This window comes from Crinia signifera, chromosome 4 (assembly GCF_055691185.1).
Source record: "Crinia signifera chromosome 4, ASM5569118v1, whole genome shotgun sequence".
NCBI lineage: Eukaryota > Metazoa > Chordata > Amphibia > Anura > Myobatrachidae > Crinia > Crinia signifera.
The window spans coordinates 218,734,491-218,755,117 of NC_139220.1; the positions used below are offsets into that span (position 1 = coordinate 218,734,491).

The following is a 20,627-nucleotide window of genomic DNA, read 5'->3' on the forward strand; positions in this document are numbered from 1 at the left end:
TTTATGTGTAGTATAATAATAGCATTTTTTTGCTACCTCTTGCACACCACAACACTGAACACCTTGTGATGCCTATCAAATAAATGTATTATTATTATTATTCTTCAACAGATTTTCAATGTAGACAAAACCAAACTCATGTCTCTGAAAAATAGGTGTTTAAATTTACTTATCCTAACAGTGATACCATGTAACATAGTTACCTACCCTCCTGCATTCTGCAGGAGACTCCCTGCAGTAGCAGCAATCTCCCTCATTAGTCCAAAATGCCAGGGAAGTTATGGGGCCCATACATCTACAGATCGATTGTCAGATCTGTCTGGTTGGAACAAAATCCTGGTAATGGATGAGAGCAAATTACAGTTGACCATTTGCTTAGAAATGCTGGAAAACTGCCAAAAGCTGTCATTCAGATACTACCAGGTTTTTGTTCCAATCAGCCCAATCTGACAATCGATCTGTAGATGTATGGGCCCCATAACTTCCCTGGCATTTTGGAGGAGTTCTCATACCCATGCCAATAGGTACAAAATGCTCTGCTTCTGGACTTCCCTGGTAATGTGGGATTGCCATCACCTGTGGTGAGCTAGTTATTTGATGAGAAGGCTGTTTCACCACAGGTGATGGAAATCATACATTACCAGGGAAGTCCAGTAACACAGCACTGTGTCCTCCTGGAAGGGGTCATGTTGGGAGGTAGGGTTTGGTACATAGGGGTCAGACTGCATACCTCCCAACATGACCCTCTCCAGGAGGGACACAATGCTCTGTTCCTGGACTTCCCTCTTAATGTATGATTGCCATCACCTGTTTTAAACAGGTTAATTGATAAGACAAGTGCTTCACCACAGGTGACCGCAATCATACATTGCCAGGGAAGTCCAGAAACAGAGCATTGTGTCCCTCCTGGAGGGGTGTGGTATGGGACTCCGACAGTCATTATCCCGACGTCAGGATCCCGACTGCCCAGAGTCAGACAGCATGGCGAGCGCAAAAAAGCCCCTTGCGGGCACGCTGCGCTCGCCACGCTGCGGGCACGGTGGCTCGCTACGCGAGCTACCTATTCTATTCTCCATCTATGGGGGTCGTGGACCCCCACGAGGGAAAATAGCGGGTGGCCGTCGGGCACCCGGCTGTCGGCATTTTGACAGTCGGGATCCCGACGTCAGGTAAAAGATTGTCGGGAACCTGTCCGGCACCCCTCCTGGAGAGGGTCATGTTGGGAGGTATGAGTGTAATCCTCATTGAAAATAATGGGGACTGCACTTAAATTGCAGTGCTAGTAAGCTTTCCAAAATCTCCAGCATGTGGCTGTTAGTACATAGAACGAATACACAGAAACTGCAGTTTCTATACTTTTATGAATAAAATCATTGATACTGTAAATAGGCCCCATAAAAACTGTCAATTATTTCCAAAATATTCTACCTTGTAATCACTTGGTCAAACTTCCATTTATATTTCAGTGTCCTGTTATTTAAAAATAGCACTTGTAGTTCCACTACAGTTGCAAAGTCCTAAGCACACAGACTTCACAACAGAATACAATGTTACTTTTCTTCCTTTCCCTCCCACTGTTTGACCAGCAGGTGGCAGTAGAGAGCGCAGTCTCCGCTCCGGTCTACACTGCAGTTGACAGTGCATGTCCCAAATAAAACAAGTAGTGCAGCACTCGTGGGACGGAGCTGCATGGAGAGAAGCTTCCCCCTTTCCCACAGCGTGGAGTTGCCAAGGAACTGGAGTGAACCTGCATGCACTTTCCGCTGTATCAGATCTCCTCCGTTGGAGGAACTGTGTTGATTTTCATTTTTTATTTTTGTTGCTGTTGATTTTCAATCACTGGAGAACCTGAGTGTGCTTGGATAGTAGTAATCACTTGTAGGATATTTTTTTTTAAACCATTTTGGGAACCTGGACTGTGGGAAGAGACCTGGAGACTCTTAGGATTCAGATATCCAGGTAAGCAAAGTGTGGGACACAGGCTGATGTGGGATTGCATCTGTGCAATGCTGCTACTATGAAGGTGTCTGTTATGTTTATTTTTATTTTTTAATGATACAAAGTGCTCATCTGTTATCATGTGTCACATCCATATAGTGCTTCACATTTTATACATGTTTAACTTATTGCACATTTTGATCATTTGAATGTGCCTGTGATTTATATATACTGCAATAGAATTGTGTTTTAGTATTAAACAGCAGAAATGTGTTGCACGATTTATGACTATGAAACAGCACATTGGAATCTTAGGGAGCACCTGTCAGGTAGGTGGAGGCAGACCACCATGGCCCCTCTGGATCTGAAGGAACTCCAGTAGTGTTGAAGCCTTTGTGTGTGCTGATATTGTAAATCCCTTTGATGACTGTGGGGTGTTGTTACCTGTCCTCTCTTCCTCCTGACACATGCAGGTAAAGGCGAGTTGTGTTGCTCAAGGGCTCATGAGCAGAGTGATAAATCCACAGATTAAACAGCTGTCTGCAGAACGCTGCGAGTCTGTATATTTCTATTTTAATTTAAATTTTTTTTTTTTTTGTTATTCTTATTTTAATCTGCCAACAAGTGTTGTTGTAAATGAGGCATAAAAGCCAAGGAAACACGAGTGACGGGAAATGTAGTGTTTACAGAAAGTGAAAGAATGTAATGATAGAGAAAGGTACTTTTTCCAGGCAGTGATTCAGGGCTTCATCCCTGTACAGTAGGATCACCTATGTATATGGTCCTGGGAGCTGCAGGTACAGTAAGTGGCAACAAAATGATCTCATTTAATAAAGTTTTGAAGAACTTACACCTGCTTTTTAAAATAAGAAAATGGAATTCTGGTGTTTACACATATTGGATGAAAGCTGATATTTTGGTTTAATTATTCAAGACCGCCATTGGAGACTGAATAAATGTAAATTGGCTACATTTTCAAAGTTTGGAGAGAGATAAAATTGTGACAGAAAAAAGTACCAACAAGCAGCTCCTAATGCTGCTGTCTGGCATGTGATCCCGGAATTTTGGTCTAGCAAGTTGGCAAAAATTCCTGGGTCTCCTCTCTGTGACCCTTGTTGGGAGCAGCGCTGTGAACTGGTGACCTAAGCCCTGTACACACGGGTAGATATTAGACAGTATCACTGTCTAAATGGTTGCTGAGCGACCATATTGCCCATGTTTTTAAGGTGCGTACACACTGGGACGATGGTCCCTGAGGGACCATATTGCCAGCGATGGGAGTGTGCACCGGCGATAAGTCGCCGAGTGCGCGCTCCCGTTTTCAGCCCCTGAATGGTCACTGGTCGGAGGAGCATGCTCCACCTCCGACCAGCGACTTCCCCTGCCTCTTCTCCCGGTAGTGTGACATTTTCATTTGCGACCATCTCTGGTCGCAGATAAAAACGGGACACTGAGCAATATGATTGCTGAGCAATATATTGCCTGCAATCTTATTGCCCCAAATTGCCAGGAGTGCACTCCCGCACCAGCCCTTTATAGTCACTGGTGGCAGGAGCATGCTATGGCTAAAGGAGTATGGGTCAAAAACGCTGGTCGCTGGTGAAAACGGTGCACTGAGTTATTTGGTCGCTGAGCAATGTTAAGGCAAAATCGCTCAGCGACCAAATTGCATCGTGTGTACACACCTTTAGGCTGGATACACATTAGACTATTTTGCTAATGATATGCACTATAGCTATATTGTTATTGATTACTTTTTTTAATATTGATTCACACTCACGTGTCATTAGCAGCCCACTCTGTTGTCTGTAAATGCACTAGAATACTGACTATATTTTCAACAATGGCATGTGACTGGATGTGGCCACTGAACGATATTGTTCGTAACATTTTTTATTCGTATGCACTATGGGGTGAGATTTACTAAGCCTTGAAAAGTGATAAACCACCAACCAATCAGCTCCTAACTGCCATTGTCATGTAATTTCCCCTGTGTGATATCTGTACTGTCTCTGCTTATATTGTTACCTACTTGGCTGCTTTAATGACCAGTGACGCCGTTGATGGCTGCCTAGGTGCTGTGCAGCACGGCAGCAATGTGTTCCCTGTGTGATAACTATACTGTCTCTGCTTACATTGTTACCTACCTGGCTGTTGCAGAGACCAGTGGCGCTGCCTAGGCACTGTGCAGCTCAGTGGGTATGTGTTCTATGTGTGATACAGTATCTGTACTGTTCCTGCTTACATTGTTAACTGCCTGGCTGTTGCGGAGATCAGTGGCGCTGCCTAGGCGCTGTGCAGCTCAGTGAATATATGTTCCCTGCGTCTATAACCCCCAGGGCACATCGAGCATATACCTGTATGTCTATGCAGAAACAGGGATTATCTGCAGCGCTGGGTTAATGTGCAATTCTTTATATGGGGTTCGCAGGTTTTCAAAAATAACAGATTATTCCAGAAGTTTTTTGTTCTTTTACTTAAAAAAACTTTTATTTACTGTATGGAGTTAATATATATGCAAAAAAACTTTTGCCAAATATATAAGTAAAAAACTTTTCCCAAAGATATGAATAAAAAATTTCAAAAAATACAAAATATAAAACACAGTATACAGTCTTGTTCCTTGCAGAAAAAAGTTTTAAAATAGGCTCACCGGACCTCTCGGGGGCAGAATCTCCTACCACTTAGATGTTTCTCAGTGGGATTTCTTTAGCAGGATGAAATGCTGCTCCTTCACTGGTACTCTTCCCTTCAGGCACCACACTGCCACTGTGGTGACCCTTCGGGTTTTCCCTGTGTTTGGATAAAGTATTCCCTCGTGTGTAGGAGATAGGGACAGGTAATCCTTAGAGCAAAAAGAACACACAGCCTGCGTTCCTCTCACCAGCCAGCACCTGCCTGCGCTCGCAGTCTGGCAGGGTCACCGGGACGCTGATCTTTAAATGTATGCTGTGGGGCTCCAATATATATTGGCTTCATTTTTTTAAGTAAAAGAAGAAAAAACTTCTGGAACAATCTGTTAATTTTGAAAACCTGCGAACCCCATATAAAGAATTGCACATTAACCCAGCGCTGCAGATAATCCCTGTTTCTGCATAGAGATTGTCCATTGAAATAATCATTGATTGAATATTTTCACCTGGGATTCAGCAGCTGCAGGGGGAGAGCGCTTGAGACTGTGTGGACTGACTTTTTTAAAGATATACCTGTATGTGTTATGTATATCTGTACTGTTCCCTAACTGGCTGTTGCGCAGACATCCAAATCTAATTCCTAGTATACGCGAGTATACCTGGCCAATAAAGCTGATTCTGATGTGACCTTTAGGAGCTGGTTGCTTCTCACACTCCACTTTTTCCACATATTTTAAGCTTAGTACATATGGCCCTATATCATTTGTCAGGGAGAGCAGCCAGTTCAGGGGATATCATTGACAATGTTGCATTGTTTGCGATGTTGCCTAATGTGTACCCAGCTTCACTTTTCTTTTGTTTTCACACTAGGCAAAATTCTTGGTTGCCTCACATGCAATAACCTGGGATTGTGCTTGTAGTATGAAAGCAGTGTAACTGTCATATAAGGCAGAAGCCTGGTATTTTATCTCTCACAAATTTATTTCTTGCCAATGTTTGACAAATAACCCCTTGAGTGTCAGATTATCTTGGAGGAATCGTTTACAAATGCGAAAGACTGCTCCAAAATGTTAGGAAACCAACTTTCAGTGGTTATCGTGACCGCTGTCCCTGCAGTCCAGGGTTAGTACATAGCAAAGATATAATAATAGTGGTAGTGCTGCAATAATGAATACACTCCTGATAGAGACTTAATTATTAGTTCTATTAGTCAGGTGTGGTCTGTTCCGCAGGACACGGAAGCCTAGATCACATCAGGTGCAGTTTAAGACAAACCTTAGTAAGACATAACCCAAACAGATAAAATGAATGAAACATACGTGCTGTATATAATTATGCCAAGCATTACGTATATCATTACAAAATTCAGCATCTGTGCACACATTTTCTCATGTTACTGCACTTGAGAAGTGTTATGTTTTACACAGGAAATTCCTAAAACCAAGTTCCTTTTAAGTGTTCATAGACACATCAAATGAGACCTTGCGAATATGATCTAAGTAAGCTCCAGCTTATCACACACAACTGCAATATATATTACACTTATGACTGCCTTACATGTCTAACAGGCAATAGCCATTGTCAGGTTTCCTGAAGTAGTATGATGGCTACAGTTCAAGGAGATCTCTATGGCTGTATGTTGTAATGAGATTCCTGGAGTACTCTCTAGCACTAATTAAGTGTAGTTAACTGTAATTGCAAGATAAATAATACCCCTTTCACACTGACAAATATTTCCCGGGTTATTGCACATGAATGCGCAACAACCCGGGAAATTGGTCAGTGAGAAAGGGTCCTGAAATATTGTTCTGGGATTTCAACCTGGGTCTTAACCAGGGTTGGACTGGGGACACTCGCAGGTCCAGGGCAGACGTGACTCTGGTCCAATTCACTGCACTGTAAAGGCGCCACTGGAAGATGCTGACATCTTCCAGTGCTGCCCCGGCCCCCCCCTCCCGATTACGCCACCCGCCCGTTATGCCGGGTCAGGTGGCTAGTGAGAAAGCGCTTGCAGGCCGGGTCACACCCAGGATTTTGTATGGTACTTATGTATTATCTGGGCTCCCATGTTAAATGCACCCCCATTTTTTCATACCCCAACTATCCAATTACGCATGGAGTTGATTTTATATAGTGTGGCGAGCGCAGCGAGCCACCGTGCCCGAAGCGTGGCGAGCGCAGCGAGCCCCGCAAGGGGATGCGGTCTCATAAGAAAAACGGGAGCCCAGATATTACATAAGTACCTTTTGTATCCCCATTGTGACGTAGACTGAGGTCACTTTTTTTTTTTTTTGTACAATGCGACCGCAGTTTATGGCCTCACGCATGGGCATAGGCATATCTGTAAAAATCACATTTTGCTATTTTTGAAGATCTCTGACCAGTACTGAAAATAGCCAGTTTGCTTCTCCAGTGATGTGGGCAGGACATGGTGATGCGACATGACCCTTGCAGTTGTCCTTGTGTCAAATAACTCTTGAATTGAAGTCCCATATGGAGTCTGTATGGAGTAAATGATGATAATCACGATGAATGGAAGAATGTATGAAAAACCCAGTTATGTGTGTGTGGCAATTATTCAGCTCCCCCCCAAAAACTGAATAAAGGGTGGGGCAGCTCAAATATTAATGCAATCATTGATATTATCATTAATTGTTTGAAATAATATTGTAAACTGTACAATACTGTTAATATAAGCAATATATTGTAGGCCACTATAGTTTTTGTAGGGCATATTTGTATACAAATTAATTTATAAAACAAAAAGTAAAATAAAGTATGATATTAATATGTGAGCTCTTGAAAGTCAATATTCCAATAGGAACCATGAATAAAAAGTCCCTCTTCAGTAGGAAAGTTCATAGCACCAGTATTAAGGTGATGGAATGTCTTGGCAGTACATAGGAGGGGTGTTCAATACGTTTCTAGATGCACAAAAATTATTTACAAAGTGAGCACTGCATGTATTCAAAGTATTCAGCCTAGTATTCTGTGCAAAGTTGCATGTGCTCAAACTGCTTGGTGAACAGCAATAACAGTCCGAATCAGGTATGTCTCTACCAGTCTCTAGGGCACACAGCTTTCCCTGCACCCAAACACGCTGCATCCCTATCTCAAGAAGGCTCACACCATAACTGGCCAAGGGACACAGAATCCCAATACCCCCCAAGATGCTAGAGATCCGCTTGCCCTGCACCAAGTTTCCGGACCCAGATGTATAGGGGTAGAAAGATACTGTAAAGGAGCAATCTGGTGGTCACAGGACTCTGGAACTCACCAGGACCAAGTTCCAGCCGCAACCTGCAAGAGGGTGTGGTATAGGGTTCCAACAGTCATTAGCCCGACGTCGGGATCCCGACTGGCCGGACTCAGACAGCATGGCGAGTGCAACGCGAGTGCAACAAAGCCCCTTGCGGGATCGCTGCGCTCACCACGCTGCAGGCACGGTGGCTCACTATGCTCGTCACCTATTCTATTCTCCCTCTATGGGGGTTGTGGATCCCCATGAGGGAGAATAGCCGGTGGCCGTCGGGAACCCATCTGTCTGTGTTTTAACAGTAGGGATCCTGATGTCGGGTAAATGACTGTCGGGATCCCGACTGTCGGGACCCTGTCGGGATCCCGACTGTCGAGACCCTGTCGGGATCCCGACTGTCGGGACCCCGTCCGGCACCCGCTGCAGGAACCTGGCCCAATATCTGACACTGAGAGAGGTGGGTAGTGTGCAACCTGTCAGTGGTGGAGGGTCCATAGGATGATCCAGGGGGTAGGTCTCCCTGTCGATGGCTCAGGGCTTCCTGAGCTGCTGTCATGCAGCAGCTCTCTGTCATCAGCACTAAGAACTCTTCCAAGATGCTTTGACTGGCTCCTCCTCTGAACCTTCTCCACTGTTGTGACTCTTGAATGTGGGCTTAGGTGGTGGAGCCTTCTGGGGCTAGCTGTGTAAGCTTTTACCAGGTCAGTTGGGAAGTTGGGGGAGGGGGGCTGTCCAAGCTGTAACTGTGTACAGGGGGTGGGAGGTGGAAGGGGGGGGGTATGGAAGGAAGTCCGTGCTGCCACTGTGGCCGGGGGTGGGGGGTGGGGGGGGATTGTAGAAGTCGGTGCAAGCTGTCACTGGTTATAAGGGATGTGAGGGGTGGCTGTCTGTGCACTGTCACTCGATATGGTTGGGTTTGTAACATGGTCCAAGGGATGGGGGTTGATTGGAGGCTAACTGACCAGCTGTCACTGGGCTTTTGGGGTAAATCTGTGTAATCTGTCATGGGGGGGGGTTTAGGGGGTGTCAACAAGCTTTCCAGGACTGCTCTCCACTGTTAGGCCCACCCCCTCTCAGCCTTCACAATTTTTCTATTGGTTCAACAATTTAAAGTCCCCTGCATCTTAAGGCTCATTCAGCAGAGGACATAAAGTAGCTATTGTATGCAAATTGGTAGATGTTTACTGAACATGCATCTGCAATGAGTGATTTTATGGTTAAAGAAAAAACAGCACAAAAAGCAGCGCTACCAATTAAAGATGAGTGAATCAGATATCAAAAAGGTGACAACAATTTATTAAAAACAATAATAAAAATATACATATATAGCAGCATTAGTTATCCCATAGCATATGTATCATAAATGGGCACAAATAAGGTATGTGCACATAGACATTGGAAATAATGGCAATAAAAGGTGACCAGATCTCACGTGTCGGAATTAAACCCCGTCCGGGGTGGAGGATTACAGTCCCGCACTGTCCACACTAAGTAGTCCCATATGAATTGGCGGAGTCCAGAGTAACGGCGATTTGTATTCCTGTGGGCTCACCGAGGGAGTGGCTGTTGTTATGTGAGCCTACCTTCAACCTCGTGGCCGGATATCCAGGTGACGTCCAAGATGGTGATGAATTAAGCCGTGGACTTCCAGATGTTATTAGGGAAAGATGGTGGTCAGGTGATTGAGCAGGAACCTCCAAAGTGTAGATTGAGATCTTGGTATCAAGGGGGGGCCAACGCGTTTCGCTGTCCAAACGTTAGCTTTGTCAAGGCATACCACTATAAGGATTTGGGCCTGTATTTATACCCAGTGCATTATGGGATTCATTTGCATATTCTCTGATTCACTCATTTTTCTTACATAATATTGCACGTAAAACATTTCCTACCTATTGGAGACAGACCATAAGTATATTCTATATTGATACCACATGAAAAACCACATTGTTTATCATAAAAAACATCAAATAGTTATAAGTGACCTCTCGGGTTCACTTCCAGGTCAAATCAATGACATCACTTTATATTACTATTGTCTTCACCTCATATCACATGATCAGTGGAAGGTGATTCAATTCTTTAGCACTCGTCAGTTTCTACTTCAGACACAAATCGTATTATGTATGTGAAAGAATCTCTTAATAAAGAGCTAGGAGTGGGAGCGCTTCCATTAGTGTTTATTGTGTCACCATGGCAACGTCCTCCGTGTACCGGAAGTGACGTTCCGTCTATGCAGCTAATTGTCTAGCTGCTTCTGAGGATTTTATAGCCACAGTTCAGTTTCACTCAGTATTAAGATCATCACATATGCTGTTCTTATTGTGTACATAGCGCCAGGTAGATCTATAAGTCAGCAGCCTCATACATAGTTTTATTTAAGCAAGGGGGAGCACTTCTATTTTTACCTGATTTGTCTCCCTGGTAACGTCCTCCGCATACCGGAAGTGACGTTCCGTTTATACAGGTGGTTGTTCTACTATCTCTGGGAGTAGTGTGACTACATTACCCATAGTCACCTATTCCGGAAGTGATGTCGCGCTCACTCTCATTGCTATTTGTAGGTGTCACAGATTGGCCATATTAGCGTTATTATATCTCACTGGGTTACTACAATCCCCATAATGCATCTGCGTTTTCGGAGATGATGTTAATACAGTTTTACACACATAATTCTATTCATATTAGTGGACTTGGTTTCAACATCAGCTCAGAATGAGAGGATATCATTATTTCTCATTAATATCATACATATATCGTTGTATTAGTGGGTGTAGGTATTAGTCAGATTCCTGGACTACATGTCCCATCATGCTCTCCACCACGGAGGAATGATAATAAAAATGTAAAAACAATAAATAAAGAATAAAAAATTGCACAATGTATCTCGAGCACAATGGCTAAGTCTTAACTCTTTGTGTATTTCATATAATAGTATAAACGCCCAGATAGTTTTATTATACATTCATTTATTATAGTATTAAATGATGTTTACCTTTCTAGAGGTGAGAATGTCACTAATTTCTGACAGAGAGGAGAGGGGAAGATGTTACTAAAAGGGGGAATAGATAGACTAATGTTTAGTGTGAAAAACAGTGCTATGAAAAATTATTATTTTAAAAAAGGAGGACTCCGTATCCCATGATATTTTCTGACTTTGATAGTAGGTTGATATATATTATTTCTATTTTGTCGTTATATAAGAGGCTCAGTTTATTACATCTGGATAATATATTTTCCTCTATCTTTCTCAAAACAAGGGGGGGATTGGAAAGGGAGTTAAGGAATGGAAGAAGTAGTGAGAGAAGTGGGTGATCATAATTTCCATATGAGGTTCGATGTTATCAATAGGATTTTATATTTCATTTATAAGACCACATTCAACTCTAGGGCCTCATTCAGTCCGTCTGGGAAAAGGGAACCAAATTTGAATATCCAGAATATCTCTTGGTTACACAAAACCTTATATCTGTTTCCTCCTCTTTTTGTTTTCTTTATTTGTTCCAAACCTATAAGTTTTAAACACTCTGGATTACTGCTGTGATGCTCGCTATAATGGCGTGATACACTGTGCATCAGGTTATTATTCACAATATTTCTTCTATGCTCTAAGAAACGAGTCCTCAGAGCCCTTGTTGTTCTGCCAACGTATCTGAGGCCAAATCCGCAGACCAACAGATAAATTACATATTCTGTGTTGCAGTTGATAAACCCTTTTATCACTGCAGGTTTTATTTCACCTGGTATTTCTACAGTGGTGGTTTTATTCTTTATATGTTTACAGGTAATGCACCCCATCCTACCACATCTATAGCATCCTTTCGGAATATTGGGGAGCCATTGGCTCTGTGATGACATAGGTTCTTTTTCTGTTTCTTTTAGTACGCTAGGTGCCAATAACGTTTTTAAACATTTTTTTTTTTTTTTTAAATAAAATATGGCCTTGCGGGTAGCAATCCTCTTAATACATTGTCATTTTGTAGAATAGAATAATTTTTGTGTATAATTTTTTGTATATCCTTATATTGATTATTGAATACTGATATGAATGAAAATTTATTCCTGTTCTCTTTTGAGGGTGAGGTTTTAGCCCTTTCTTTCCCTTTTAATAATTTATCCCTTTCAATTTTACTTACTTCCTCTATGGAGTTATTTACCAGGCTAATGGGGTAGCCTCTGGCTGTAAAGGATTCACCCAAAGTTTTGGCTTGGTCTTTATATGTTTGGAGTTGCGAACAATTACGTCTCAGCCTCATCATCTGACCTTTAGGAATGTTCCTCACCCATGAGGGATGGTGCGCACTTTTAAAATGGAGGTATGAGTTTGTGTTTACCTCCTTACAAAAATTTGATGTAACAATGGAGCCATTCTCTATTTTGAGACTGATATCCAGAAAATCCATTTTTTCCTGATTGTAAACATGTGTAAAATTTAAATTATATTGATTAGAATTGAGATGAGTGACGAAAGAAAGTGCTGAAGTGATATCTCCATCCCAAATAATAAATAAATCATCTATATAACGGCCATAGAAAACCAGATTCGCGTCCCAGCCGCCCCTCCACACGAGGTGGTCTTCGACCTCCCCCATGTAGAGGTTGGCGTAGCTGGGCGCGAATCTGGTCCCCATGGCCGTTCCGTGATTTTATGGTTGCAGTCACACCGAGGAATAAAACATAAAGTAAGTGACAGGAAAACAGCATTGATGATATCCCGCATCCATCAATCCTGGCCACCATGTTGCAGCATCAAGTCACCTGAAACTTCTTCTGCTCTAGAGTCAGCTGATGAGGGACTGGGGGGGGGAGTGGGGGTCCCCCAGGAGGGTTGCCCACCTTTCCGGGGGGCCGGGAGGGTGACCTGATTTTCGGTAGGCAACCCTGGTTTTAACACACCCCACCCATATATAACTCTCTCTCTGCACATGTCACATCTGCCCCACCTGCAGTGCACATGGTTTTGCCCATTTTGAGAACAAATTTTACTGCGATCAGATCTGAATAAGGGCCACTATATATAGACCCAGCAAGTAGAACAGATGTCGCAATAAGTGGACATGATTAATTACAGTCAGTGTCAGGCAATCAAAAGGACTTGGGAGTGACTCAATCAACCATAGCATCTAGTGATAAAAGAGCAGCCTACAGGGGATTAGTCAGTGAAGAGACTAGCAGCACAATCAATTTACAGGCTGTATTGTTTGCAAGAGGACAGATCACTGGCTTTCAGTATCCTTAAGGCCCCCATACACTAGGGCGACTTGTCCTTAGGACAAGTCGCCCCCGACTTCCCCCTGAGCTTCCCCGGCTGCTCCCCGGGGGAGCTTGATTAGATTGGCACTTGATGTGCCATTTTTTACATGTGATAAATCGTCTCGATTTATCACATGTAAAAAACCCGGGGAGCAGGGGGGGCCGGGGCTACAGAGGTGGGAGCAGGGGGGCTGGTAACGCTGCGGGGACAGCGTCTGTGTCCCCCGCTGCGGGGACAGCATCTGTGTCCCCCGCTGCTGGTAACGCTGCGGGGACAGCGTCTGTGTCCCCCGCTGCTGGGGACGCTGCGGGGGACACAGGCGGCATAGAGCCGGGCAGGGGGAGCCGGCGGGAGCTGTCAGTGCTAGAAAAAAAAGCCTATACAATGAATGGGCAGCCTGTGATTGGCTGAGCGCTCTCTCAGCCAATTGCTGACTGGCTGAGAGAGCGCTCAGCCAATCACAGGCCGCCCATGCATTGTATGGGCTTTTTTTTTTTATTCAATACTGACAGCTCCCGCCGGCTCCCCCTGCGCGGCTCTATGCCGCCTGTGTCCCCCGCAGCGTACCCAGCCCCCCCCTGCTCCCTCTACCGCCCCACTAGGTCCCAAGTCGGGTGGTCGGACGTGCAGCAGGTCCGACCACCCGACGCAGATCCAATGCGCACGGGACCGCGCATCGGATCTGAGGGGACATCAAAACTAGCCAATTTTGGTCCGATTTCGGCCAGATCCGACTGATCTGGCTGAAATCTGACCAAAATCGGCTAGTGTATGGGGGCCTTTACTTTGGATATCATCCTGAGATTTCAGACACGATTTATACAGATAGATATTACCAGCATACAGAGGAAGGAGATAGTTTACGTTGAGAGAAACGCTGTTTTTTCCCCTGGGCGGTGCGATCACATCGCATGCGATCGCATTGCACCACAAAATCGCATGAGGTTGCATGCGATTGTATCGGGTGCGATACCATTTACTTTACTATACAGTTGTATGAGATGCAATGAGATTGAGGCAGATGCCCAGTATCCACGCCACCCCGAAGCATGGCGAGCGGCGGCGGAACGCGTCATACCGACCTTTTCATACCCCCACTATCCACGTCGGCGTGGAGTTGATCTTATATAGTGTGGCGAGCGCAGCGAGCCACCGAGCCTGAAGCGTGGCGAGCGGACACGGATTACGTTACATGTATTCCGTGTCCCCTTGCGGGGCTCACTATGCTTGCCACGCTTCGGGCTTGGTGGCTCACTGCGCTCGCCACACTATATAAAATCAACTCCACGCCGACGTGGATAGTAGGTGTATGAAAAGGTCGGGAGCTCGCCACGCGTCGTCGGTGGCGTGGATACTGGGGGGGTGCTTCAATCTCATACAACTGTATAGTAAAGTAAATGGCATCGCACCCTATACAATCGCATGCGATTTTGCGGTGCAATGCGATTGCATGAGATGCGATCGCACCGCCCGGGGAAAAAAGCAGTGGATAAATTACATAGGAAAATCGCATCGCATGCAAAAACACGCAAGCGATGCGATTTCACTACGGTACCGTACGTAGTGAAACTGGGCGCCCTGCTTGGAAACAAGTACCATATATATTGTATAGGTATATTAGGGGAGTGGAGTAGATGGGAATGAAATACTAATTGCTATTTTGTTTGCATTTTGGTCCATGTAATAGTAACAATAAAAGTTATTATACTTACCATTCAGTTAACTTTCATGCCAGTGGCTCTTGGTGAACTGGAAAAGAAAAACAGGTACATTTTAGGTTGTAGAATTGAGAATATAAGATATAGTCACTAGTCAAAATGTTTACAACTAATATTTCTATTGGGCTTAGCCAAGCGAGCACCTAATGCATCATAGCTTGGGTGGAGGCACTAAGGATTTTATTACCCTTATTGAACTTGTTTAACCAAGTTGGAAGGGGTTACATAACACTCCCTAGATAACATTTTCACACCTCCCCTGGCACTTACTTGTCAAGTGGGAGGATCAGTTTGGTCCCTGAGGAGTTTCAGTTACTGTGTCTGTAATGCACTGACAGGTTACAAGTTAGTAAGGGGTAGGGACCTGGGAGTGAGGGGATGGGGTCAATGACAGGTATAGGAAGAGGTAGGTGAATGGATGTCCCTGCTCTTGGTGCTGTTGTCTTTTAAGTCTGAAGCACTGTGTGTGTGTGTGTGTGTGTGTGTATGTAGGTATATAACATATTACAACAACCTCCCCCTTTATGCAGTAAGGCCCACCAGGAATTTACCTGGCTCCCAATTTCTCCACTTAAACTCTGCATATAGTCCAAATAAGAAGGAAGCTGTGGTATAGCATAACGTTGAATCATTAATGAGGACAGTGCATGTCCCAGGTGTGTGCCAGAAAATGTGGGGGGCGTGGTTTCATGAGGAAGGGCTTTGGTCACATAATATTACCAATTCACAAATTCAAAGTACAGTAGTGTCATTTATTCACATTACACCACACAATATTATAACTTGTACCCATTGCGTTGGGTAGGACCCTCTGGACACATTGCACCAGTTAGAGCTACTTAAACACACTGCACTAGGTAGAATCACTTAGATACTGTGCCAAGTAGAAACTCTTAAATGCACTATGAGCGGTAGAGCCCCTACACAATGCGCCTGGTAGAACCCTTAAGACACATTTACCAGGTATAGGTAGACACACTGCATAATTCCCACAAGATTAGAGCCGCTTACTCACACAATGCCCACAGCATTCGCATCAGCTCGGCGCTCCCCCTCTCTATCTTAAACTCTGGGCTCTGCCCTGAGGTCTTAATGTAGCAATATAATGTAGTGAGAGCATGGGAGGACGAAGGCTGTCCGACAATCCTTGCATTGTGCTGTGCATGCACGTGATAGTTCCTGCTTGCCAGGCAGCTGTGAAGAGTGCCAGGAGGTTGTGCTACTCTGCTAGCCCCTGTCTCGGTGTGTGTTACTGGACCAGCCCATTGGGCCATCAGCCCCTATGGCATTTGACAGATTGGAAGTCCAGCTCTGAAGGGCACTCACATCAATATTTCTATTCATCCTTAACGTGTGTATACTGGGGACCTCTGTTACCATCTTTGGTGCTGCTCTTCCATCATACTGTATAAGATGCAACATGAAACAAATAACAAAAACAAGTTGTACAAATGACTATGCGGTCATTATGTTGGACATTACTGGTCAACAGGCTGAAGGAAAACACAAAAAAGTTTGAAATGCATTAAATCAAAAGGTTGACGTGAGAATTTCATGATTTTTTTTTTTTTTTTTTTTTTTTTACACTGACTTTCATACTTTACCATCCCAGTGGGCATAGTGGGAGAATATAATAGAGTGCAGCAGGGCACCATGCCCAAAACATGACGAGTGCAGAAAGCCATGGCAGAGGACGCGGTACACTAATGTGGTGCCCATGTTGACCTATGACACTAAATAAGACCTGTAAAACTCATGTCAACCTTTTTGACCTTGTCAGCCTTTCTCATGTGTTGACCTTCTGCCTGTCAACCCATTAGTGGTCGACCTGTTGACCTAGCTATATGTGTACCAGTATAGGTTCATTATATATTTTGTTATATCATCACAGCACTGTGTATTTTTTCACTTAAAAAAATGACCTTTTACCATTACATATTTCCATTTCCGTTGTTTTCTTATCCATGTTACATAACATATATCACAATAGGAGAGCGCACCGTGGAATTTTCCCTTATGTAATTTACCTAGGAGAGCGGAGATCTCCACCACTAGTTGCAGCACTCCGGCACAGTGAATTGAGTGCAGGCACCTGCCCAAAACAAAAAGTACTGTTTTTAACAACACCTCTCCGTACTGAATTGTAAATTCTAGTCACAGTTATGGTAATGAACAAGTAAAGACAAGAACACACAAATAAAGACACTTTTAAAATGATAGCAAACAATGTTCATTACTTAGCTGAATATGAGGAACATTCGCTATATAATATATGTATTATTTTGGTGTTTAGTCATTGTTAGAGAAGTCACCCATGGGTAATAAAAATAGAAGAAAAAAAATAGAAAATTACAGTGTAATTTAGAGTAACTTCATTTAAGACTTTGTATATATGATTATATTCCAAGTTGCATATAGGACCCTACATTTAAAATGTAGAGTCTGGAATTCTGCATGGCAGAATCTTGAAAAGGCGATCTTGAAAAGGGGGCGTGAAGGTCCGCAAACATGAGGCGATAGCCAAGCCCCCAGTCCCTCTGACTCCTGAAATAGACGCTCTGCTCAAGCACATAGCACCTATTTACTGCTCCCTAGCACAGGACACTGTTGCCTGTGGGTGGAGCACCAGACAGTCACAAAAATTATGACTTTCCCACAAACATGGGGGGGGGGCTATGGTTAATGCATGTTCTGTGTTGTATTCATGGTGGCATAAAACATTTGAGTGCCTTTTAGGTTATCTTTAGCTTTTACCCAGCTGCCAGCCTGAGAGATGTTATCTACAGCCGGCCTGTATATCCTGGATCACATTGGGCCTTAAACAACCCCCCATCCCTGCATTCAGCCAAGTGTTCCCCCATCTCACTAGTCAAGTGCCTTCCCAGCCGTTGACCTTGCCATAAGTCACTTCTATGATAGAGAAATTGTATGATTTAGTCTTTCCAATAAATTTTTTTAAATAGATGGCAATCGCAGATGACTAGCTAATTCTGTAGCATGTTCCCTGTCCATGGTACTGAGATGGACAATAGGACATACTGTTCTAAAGAGATATTACCGCTAACATTATTATCTCTAACAATCATAATGCAATAAGCAATGTTCTATCAGGAAACTATATACATTGAATTTTTTTGGGTTTGTTTTTTAAAACTTTTTATTTTTCTCTCTTGGTTCTGGTAAAAGACATGGCGACACCATTTCATACATGTAGTGAAGGCAAAATCCTTTAATATAAAAACACATATACTGTAGCTTGCTTTGTTGCATTTCTCATTTTAATAGGAAACAAATATAGCAGCGTTGTAGGTAATCATTTTTAGTTTGTTGCACGTTCTAAAATGTTAACTCTGTAAATGTCTATTTACTTTATTGCCCATCTAAGTAAATTGAAGTAATATTTAGAAAAGATATGTTTAAGTACATTACGTCTTTTTTATTTTTTTTTATTTTTTTTTTAATCTTGTTTCGAATCCTATTATTCTACACCAGTAAATATATGTGCGTATGCAGCTATTTTCGGATGTCTCCTGTGGATCAGTAACTGGAAAACCGAAAGAGGGCTTTATTTAATGAGCATTAGAATTAGATCAAAATCTTAAAAACAAGAGTATCTTTTTCATATAATTTTTTTTAAATCATCAACCAATATAATTACTGTTTTTAAACTAACTGAATTTGCTGCATAGAGTCTCTTGAAAGTTGAATAGATTTGTTTTTGCTATGGTTCAGATTTGCTTTGAATGCATGAGATAAGCGTGGGTCTCCTATTTGTACATAGAAAATGAAAGATATGTTGAATAGAATTATGTTTTCTTGCACTGTAACCAAAACAAATCTGTTCCAACCAGTTCAAAGGTGTAGACGTTTGCACAGCAGACAGAACATTGTGAGACGCAGAATATGATTCTTAACTCTCCAATGTTATGAGTTTAGTCCTAGCCAGGGCCAGATTCACATACTTTATGTGACCTTGGCAAAATGTCAGCTCTATATTCTTAGAGATGACATAATCATGAACATGAAATTGTGAATTCAAGTTGCAAAGTGGAGTCTTCTTTAAACTAATGAAAATTAATCAAATACAAATACTTTTTCCTCCAGGGGAAAATTGCCAGGTAGAAATACTACAGAAAAGTTGTATGTTCTTGCAGAATTCTTTGTAGGATTATGTGGACCACAAAGGCACCACAGGCCTTTAGATTCCATTGACATTGGTTGGGGGGGGAGGGAGGGAATGCATATAGAAAAATGTGCCTTTGGGCTCTGCGTTCCCTTGTCAGTTGTCTCTTACTCTATACAGTACAAGAATTCACGCAGATGAAATGTATTTACAGTATAAGCATAATTGTAAAATAGAAACAAAGTGGTGGAAAAACAAATTGCACTATGTCATTAGTCCTGCTCATATAGCCTTGTATCAAAACTATGAACTAAAAATATAATCGATTAGAAAATGGTACATTTACCAAGCCATGTCAATCCAATTATGTACATAAAATTATAAGTTTAAAAAAATAAATAAGATACACTTGTACCTGTACGTAAATAGATTTTGTGACACATCATGATGACCTCTTCTGCTGGGCTGGGAATGGAATAGGTAGGCAGGTCAGACTGTTCCGTGGTAAATGCACCTAGATCTGTTCTGAAGTGGAAAACAAGTTCTGGACAGAATGATTTAAATGGGGTGTTTGATATTAATTGGAAAGACGCTTTTAATGTAACGTTGTTCTGTGAGTTTGTTCACCCAGCGAATTCAAAACCAAATTCGCCAACATCGAGATTGGTATCTAATTTCAGATTTGAAATGTTACTTCTAATGGAAAGAAGCATCTAGTATCTGCCAGTTTTGCAGAAATAAGTGACTGCTGATCAGTGTAATAAAGCATTCAGAGGCAACATAAGTGATGTAGGGTACACACCAGAACGATTTGGCCTCAACACACCCAATTTAGATACAATCTCGACTGATTGTATGTAAATTGGGCATGTTTTGTGCCATTTCTGATTCGATTCTGATGTGATGCGTGGCCCCGCGGGTCGTTTGGTCATTTCACAGATATTACCTGCAGCAGCTAGGATCTGGAAATGACCATTCAGCTGGGTACAGATCGAGATCAGGTCGTGAGCAGATCGTGTACCACAACAGACCGTGAGCTGATCGTACAATCATCTTATGATCTGCTCACGACCTGCATTGTTCTGGTGTGTACCAGGCATAATTAGTCTGTCTTGGTGCTCCCTGACTTTTTGGTTCATATAAGACCTAAATATAACTACATCTGACAAACACTTAGGGCATATCAGCTCTTACCTGCTGTGTTTGAAAAATGTCAGTCAGGAGCTGATTGGTTGTCTGTTTATCACTTTCCATTTTATCACTTTTGAAGCTTAGTACATCTGGCCCTTTATGATATACGATGAAAGGGTTTTTTAAGTAAAGGTAAGTTATACTTTGATGTGATATTTGTACCACACACATTTACAGAGGGTCAGCAAATGCAAAGAGCTGCAAGTGGGTGAACATCATGGAAAGCCCTTGTCGGACAGTTAGCTGTACTAAATAACACAATGCCAGAGCTTGATACTGTCACTTCAAGTGTTTTGCTGCCACAATGAAGTGAATGCAATACCTTTTGTACAATTGTGAAGCTTGTACTTTTTGTTAACCCCAAAGAATGTTGGACTGATGTCTGTTTTGAACCTTAATTGCTATGTTACTATAATCCTGGGAATTCCATTGAGTTTATGGAATAAAAGACAAGCATTCTTTGTAACTTTCCATATAGACACTATAACACAAGATATAGAGGACTACATACAGTATA

At 42.8% G+C, this 20,627-nt stretch overlaps 1 protein-coding gene across 1 annotated transcript in view; it reads left to right on the forward strand.

Annotated features, from left to right (window-relative positions):
- The first annotated feature begins 1,635 nt into the window (after positions 1-1,635).
- The window catches only part of THSD4 (thrombospondin type 1 domain containing 4), a 708,854-nt gene continuing 689,862 nt past the window's right edge, over positions 1,636-20,627 (forward strand). The window contains exon 1 of the mRNA XM_083183802.1: positions 1,636-1,959. The gene's annotated coding sequence lies outside the window, so the exon portion shown is untranslated. The remainder of the gene's footprint in view (positions 1,960-20,627) is intronic.